Below are 7394 nucleotides of genomic sequence, written 5' to 3'. Positions count from 1 at the left end.
AGATGCCAAATGGGGACTCATTTTTGCCCAAACATTATCCACAATTATTAGACTGAGTTTGTAGAATAAAGCATCAAGAAAATTATGCAGGTATAAAAGAAATAAACGCTTGCGTGCCACAGGGTGGTGTGCTTGGACCATATAGGACTGGTACTTGTACGCTAGTGACATTCCTCTACTAGAAAATTACGATTATTGTGATTGGACATTCTGGCCAAATACTCACGAAGAAGCAGCAAATAACTTACAGATATTGGTTAATAAAATTAATAACTGAACCAAAAAATGTAAAATTCATCGATCCTATTGACGAGCAAATTACAATCGTATCTAATAAATAAAAATATGAAATAAAATTAGAAATTTGCTTTTTGTTTCAGTCAAGAGCTACTTAAATTGTATTTTGTCAAAATTTTAATATGCTGCTATAAAATCCATGCGGTTGATAATTTTTACAGGCCCATTATTTGTTTTTTTTATTACATTTTTATAATTTGAAGAAACTAATAAATAATAAATAATAAAAATTTTCAGAAAGCAATTAATTATACACTCGGAACAAACCGTTATAGACTTTTTGCAGTTGTAGATCGAGGTTACCTGTTCCTAATTTTTTTTAATATCAACTTGTCTAACAGCTTTATTTTAATTTTATTAATACATTAATTTTGCATCATATAATAACAATTTCTAATAGAGTTAATTATTCGTAATTTCCTCAACCATATTCCTTTCTTAGAGCCACCGGTTTACTTTAAAAAGAATTCTATGGCAATCTCAAAGCGGACCCAGCGAAAACTATATCATTGCCCTTATCATGATCGATTTTCCTACTTTATGAAAAATGATAATAAATAAAAAATGCAAATTGTTACAAAGTACGTGAAAATTAACATCCAAAAGTACATAACTTGTGTATTATAATATTTTTACGAAAATATCGCTGCGCAAGAGATGGAAGGTGAAATTTTCCTGGAATTCTTCAACTGTGTTTGAAAATAGTACATTATTCAACAAGTGCGGTGAACGGCATTTGACTCACCAGTTCGTTAAAAAGTTTACCGAACGTGTTGCACACTATACTTTTTCCACCAATCCAAACTAACCAAAACAATTCACTGACATGACCGACAGAATTGACAAACGTCAAAATTCAAATCGCGGGAAATATCTCCGAAAACGTCGGATTGCTCCTAAATCCCTGCGGTAAAATCCCCGAAATATCCGAAGTGACCAGGATTCCTGGAAAACGAAACTGACCTGGTAAAGTGACGCTTCCCGCACGCTCGCAAATCGATGGGTAATTAGGTATTTTACAGACGGGACTAGAAAAACCTTTTTTAAATGACAAAGGTAATACAAGAAGGAAGGTAAAGTTGTTCGTTATGCACTGAAAGTCATTTAAAACATTAGAATATTTCAAAGTTGGACGTCGTTGCACACAAAATAGCAATAAAGGTAGGTACTTGGAATACTTAACATAGTACTTAGTTCTTTTGATATCTCAGTTCTAATACTTAAAGTAGGAAAAATTTAAATATCTTGCAGTGGTGTGTGTTTATGTTTAGGGACGGAAAGCTTTCAGTTGGGCAAAAGCCGTTCTAACCCAATAGCCTTAATAACTCAAAAAATAAATATATATTCCACAAAACTTCGTCACGTACTTTCTCCAACCCGATCTCGAATGGAGATAACGCGCAGCTCGCATTCGGTTGGTTTTATGACTCAATTCCGCTTAAAAAATACCATCCCCGAATACAAGGAACGGGGGACCTTTTACGACGTTCGGGAAAAAAAAAGATGTCGCTGATGATATCTTAATTGATTGCGACGAGGAATAGTTGTAAACTATTAGCCTTTCTGCCCCGCGCTTCCCATATTTCCAAGGAGAGAATACTACGTTGCCGTCGCTGACGTCGACGTTTCAAGTGTATTTGGCGCAGTCGGTAGGATAATGCCGCGCCGCGTATAGATTGTTCTAATCGCGTTGCCGCATCTCGGTCACACCGGCTCTTCCCCTCCCGCCAAAATACAAAAATTACGTTTAACGAAAATCCGGGCAATAATAAATCCTTTAAAGTCTGTCCTACGCCGCCCGCGCCTTAATTGAATCGTAGACTTTCAGCTCACGTAGCGACCGGTATCATATTTTAGTAATGCGTATATTTTATTTTTCGGTGTAGAGGCTCATTCCGTTGGACGGAGATAAGCGATCCGGTGATACCGGAGAGCTCGGGACCCTGTTTATTTTCCTTTTTTTTTTTGGATATTTCGTGTTTGTTTTTTTTTTTGCTCCACGGAGTATCAATTTCGCAAAACATTCTCTCTGTGCAGACAGTTTTAGTAGTTTCTCTAGCGTCTTATTGGCTCGATAACAAATTCAGATAAGATCTTGTGCAGGCTCGCCCATTTTCGAAGCTATTGCTTATCTTTAAAGATAAAAAGAATTGGTTTTCGCTATAGCAATACAGACAAATTAAAGTTGTCAAGCGGTTTTCGTTTTTGAGGTTTTTTAGGAAACTCTGAATTTTCAAATGATCGATAAGCTGAGAACTGTTTGTTGTTCTCGGAATAAGGATTCGGAAAAGATCAGGTCAAAAATGTATCTGATTATTCCTTTTTTTTATACGGTCCACCCTACATATTATTTCTTATTATGATGAAGAATAATATGCTTTTCAGAAGTATATGGAAAATAAATATAGATATTTAGCAAAGTATTTAAGCAAAATAGGGTACAAGAAACGCGACGTGAATATGCTGCGAAAGTCTTGAGGAAAAAATAAATAAAAATAAATAAAATAAATTAATAAAAATAAAAAAATAAAAATTATTGTGATAAGTTCTGGAATTGATATTGAGAATATTGTGAGTTTTTTATTTACATTTTAATTTTTTTTTGTGTAATTACTTGACAAAAAACAACCTTATAACTCAATACTTAAAAAGATGATTTGTTTCACTTATAATGGTGCGAAGCATTGGACCATTTTACTGAGATATTCATTGCTTCAAGATTAATTAAAAAAATTATTAATAATAACAAATGTAAAAATAAGTACTGATGGCAATTTCGAACTGGTTAAGCTATGATACTAAGATCAGATTCTGAATGAACAATTGAAATGATAGAAAAAGAGAGAAAATAAAAAAGAACATAATGATTTAAATGCGTATTGACAATTAAAACATGATTCACATTCAAATATTTAAATGGTCTAGGGACCCTGTTGTATGGTTTGTAAGGGTTATAAGAAAACGAACTTTCGTAAAGTGAAGTCTAGTGAGGAGGAGGCAAGATGTAACGCTGAAATCTTAAGTTCAAATTATAAACATCGGGTCTGTCAAAATAAATAACAACTAAAAGTTCAGATTTTCACGGAATTATATATTATGACATGACAATTGTTTCGACAACACCGTGTCTTTATCAAAAAAAATTTTTTTTTTTATTTTCATTCTTTTTTTTTTATTTTATTTTATTTGTCATGTCATAATATATAATTTCGTGAAAATCTGAACTTTTGGTTCTTATTTATTTTGATAAATGGATTTTCATCAAGTAAACCCATCAAGTAACCATCAAGCAAAGCCACCTCAGTTCAACATTGGGTCTGTATTTAATCTTATATACGTACAAAGGTTTTTCGAAAGTAATTAAAAAAACTGTTGTCATCAATCATGGCCACTTTGGCACCGCACTACGCATCATTCGGTTTGTATTTTTTTTTTATAATTGACATTCAAATATTTAAATGGTCTAGGGACCCTGTTGTATGGTTTGTAAGGGTTATAAGAAAACGAACTTTCGTAAAGTGAAGTCTAGTGAAGAGGAGGCAAGATGTAACGCTGAAATCTTAAGTTCAAATTATAAACATCGGGTCTGTCAAAATAAATAACAACTAAAAGTTCAGATTTTCACGGAATTATATATTATGACATGACAATTGTTTCGACAACATCGTGTCTTTATCACAAAAAATTTTTTTTTTTTAATTCTTTTTTTTTTTAATTTTATTTTATTTGTCATGTCATAATATATAATTTCGTGAAAATCTGAACTTTTGGTTCTTATTTATTTTGATAAATGGATTTTCATCAAGTAAACCCACCAAGTAACCATCAAGTAAAGCCACCTCAGTTCAACATCGGGTCTGTATTTAATCTTATATACGTACAAAGGTTTTTCGAAAGTAATTAAAAAAACTGTTGTCATCAATCCTGACCACTTTGGCACCGCACTACCCATCATTCGGTTTGTATTTTTTTTTTATAATTGACATTCAAATATTTAAATGGTCTAGGGTCCCTGTTGTATGGTTTGCAAGGGTTATAAGAAAACGAACTTTCATAAAGTGAAGTCTAGTGAGGAGGAGGCAAGATGTAACCCTGAAATCTTAAGTTCAAATTATAAACATCGGGTCTGTCAAAATAAATAAGAACTAAAAGTTCAGATTTTCACGGAATTATATATTATGACATGACAATTGTTTCGACAACATCGTGTCTTTATCACAAAAAAATTTTTTTTTTTAATTCTTTTTTTTTTTAATTTTATTTTATTTGTCATGTCATAATATATAATTTCGTGAAAATCTGAACTTTTGGTTCTTATTTATTTTGATAAATGGATTTTCATCAAGTAAACCCACCAAGTAACCATCAAGTAAAGCCACCTCAGTTCAACATCGGGTCTGTATTTAATCTTATATACGTACAAAGGTTTTTCGAAAGTAATTAAAAAAACTGTTGTCATCAATCCTGACCACTTTGGCACCGCACTACCCATCATTCGGTTTGTATTTTTTTTTTATAATTGACATTCAAATATTTAAATGGTCTAGGGTCCCTGTTGTATGGTTTGCAAGGGTTATAAGAAAACGAACTTTCATAAAGTGAAGTCTAGTGAGGAGGAGGCAAGATGTAACCCTGAAATCTTAAGTTCAAATTATAAACATCGGGTCTGTCAAAATAAATAAGAACTAAAAGTTCAGATTTTCACGGAATTATATATTATGACATGACAATTGTTTCGACAACACCGTGTCTTTATCAAAAAAAAAAATATTTTAATTATTTTTTTTTTAATTTTATTTTATTTGTCATGTCATAATATATAATTTCGTGAAAATCTGAACTTTTGGTTCTTATTTATTTTGATAAATGTATTTTCATCAAGTAAACCCACCAAGTAACCATCAAGTAAAGCCACCTCAGTTCAACATCGGGTCTGTACTTAATCTTATATACGTACAAAGGTTTTCCGAAAGTAATTAAAAAAACTATTGTCATCAATCCTGGCCACTTTGGCGTCATGGTAGTAGCAATTGAGCAAGGGTCAGGACCCGTACTCGGCTACTAGTTTAGAAATTATAGCACAGAGATTAATATGGTTTAAGCCCTTGGAACTTATTGGAGTGAACAAAATGGCCCCAGGACTCAGAAGTTGCTCAAAACAGTGCGGTCAGTCCTGGTCTCGAGGACATTCTAAAAATTTTGCTAAATCTAAGGCAAAATATTTAAATAGATAAATAGAACAGAGTAAGAAGTGAGAAGAATTTAAAACGGTTTGAAGAAGTGCCTCAACGAATAAACATTTCGTTTTCGTTTTTATACCATACCCCTGCGATCGACATTTGTTTTCCCTGTTGCCCGCGACTATATTAGCCCCTTACACACGGACGATCGAGGAAATTGGCAAGAAACCACGAAGGGTTTATTAGGTTTGTTTGGCAGAATTGTCGGCCAGTCGTTAGCCCGTCCCGATCGACTGTTTCCCGATGGAGACGTGACATAGGCGTCCGTCTATCATCCTGACGGTTACTTACTTTTGAGCTGTTTAGTGCTTATTCAACTTTTTAGGACACCGAAGCAAACGACAAGTATCTTATCTGGCAAAATCCTCGGCCGTCATATATTAATTGCAGGCCCCTAAAAAGCCAGTTTCTGAAAGCAATAATAGACGAGAAGATACGAAACCTTGCCAATACTCCTGTTTTGGTTTTAGGTCTTTAACCGGAATAAGTTCACTGCTATTGGTGCAATGATTCTCCCACAATTACGAAGCAAATGGAGAATATTTTGATGAGGCCGATAAATTCCCGGTATACGGCATTTCCTCAATATCGGTTACAATTGGGAAAATGGCAAGCACGTGGTACGGACAATTTGCTTGTTACAGCAGAAAAAACGAGAATTCGGAAAATGAATTTCGATATCGTCTGGGGATCATTGTAGACCCGGCAAGGCACACCACAAGTGATGGAAACACTGCGCGTTGGTTTCACTGTATCCTTGGTACAAAATGCCGGTAACTGTCCATAAAATATTTATACACGGAAAAGAGATCGTAAAGTGCGGTCCACTGACAATCGGACAAATTTCCGAAGAGGGCCGCAATAAAGAATTACGAAGATCTTTGGAATATATTTCATTATTTGTTGTTGTTTGTTGAAATTTTAAAATCCTGAAGAAATCAGACGAAAGTGGTGAGCCTGATTAAGCGTTGCCTTAAAATTAAACTTGTTATATTATTACTGTTATTATTATTAAATAAAAGTTGATATGTTTAGTTTTATTTCGAAATATGTTCTACAGAATTGCCATTATCTCAGAATAATGGTGATATTTGTCTCCATTACGTACTCATCAACATAATCAATTTTAGATACCGTATATATTTATGCACCTTTTGCAGGTACTCCAATTTTACAAGTTTAGTGATTTCCGACAAAAACAGCATTTAACTAATTTTTCATACCAGGCCCCTACGTCGCCGCCGCTGCGTGCCCGAAACAATACAAACTTGAAACCTGGACCGTCGATGATCAAAACTCGGCCTAATGTCGCCGATAACGACTTCATCGGGCCCAATTGTTCCGAACCCCATTACCGAGGTAATATTTGTAGGTTCGGCCCCTAAAACGTCAAACGACACGTTTTTGTTTGCTGTTTGCGTTATCCGGATATTTCTGGATTTTCCCACACCCCGTGCCCCCCCCGGATTGCGGGTGAGTTTGACCACGTTACACGACAGTTTACGAAAGCTCTGATTAAGATTACCGTTGCTATTTGATATTACCGTCATGCTAAGAATAAGGTTGAGTCGGGCGTGCTTATACTGGATGCACACGACAGAGATATCGATTTATCTGATTCGCAGCATATCATAAAGAGTTAGGGAATGTTAAAACTTGGAGATGCAGATCAGTAATGGCTTTTAAAAAAATCTTTCAATATCTTGTTTTAAAGATGCCAAAATATTGCAATGTCACACGGTAATAATATAGTTCACAAAAAAATATCAATGGTCCAAATGAATGATTAGCTCCGTTGTTCGATATTATTCGTCGGGGACAACCATATCTTAAGAAAACTTCGTTTATGAGGGTTGT

General features: G+C 34.3%; 1 long non-coding RNA gene across 1 annotated transcript; it reads left to right on the top strand.

Moving 5' to 3' along the window:
• The first annotated feature begins 1145 nt into the window (after positions 1 to 1145).
• Positions 1146 to 6879, top strand: LOC132705967 (uncharacterized). The gene is made up of 3 exons (XR_009619540.1): positions 1146 to 1263; positions 1320 to 1458; positions 6764 to 6879. It is a non-coding gene; the product is annotated as an uncharacterized LOC132705967 (long non-coding RNA).
• The last annotated feature ends 515 nt before the right edge of the window (positions 6880 to 7394 follow it).

The sequence above is a fragment of the Cylas formicarius genome, unplaced genomic scaffold (assembly GCF_029955315.1).
Source record: "Cylas formicarius isolate icCylForm1 unplaced genomic scaffold, icCylForm1.1 PGA_scaffold_8__14_contigs__length_24414737, whole genome shotgun sequence".
Classification (NCBI taxonomy): domain Eukaryota; kingdom Metazoa; phylum Arthropoda; class Insecta; order Coleoptera; family Brentidae; genus Cylas; species Cylas formicarius.
Note: the sequence above shows the minus strand (reverse complement) of the source record. Positions and strands in the feature narration are given on the sequence as shown.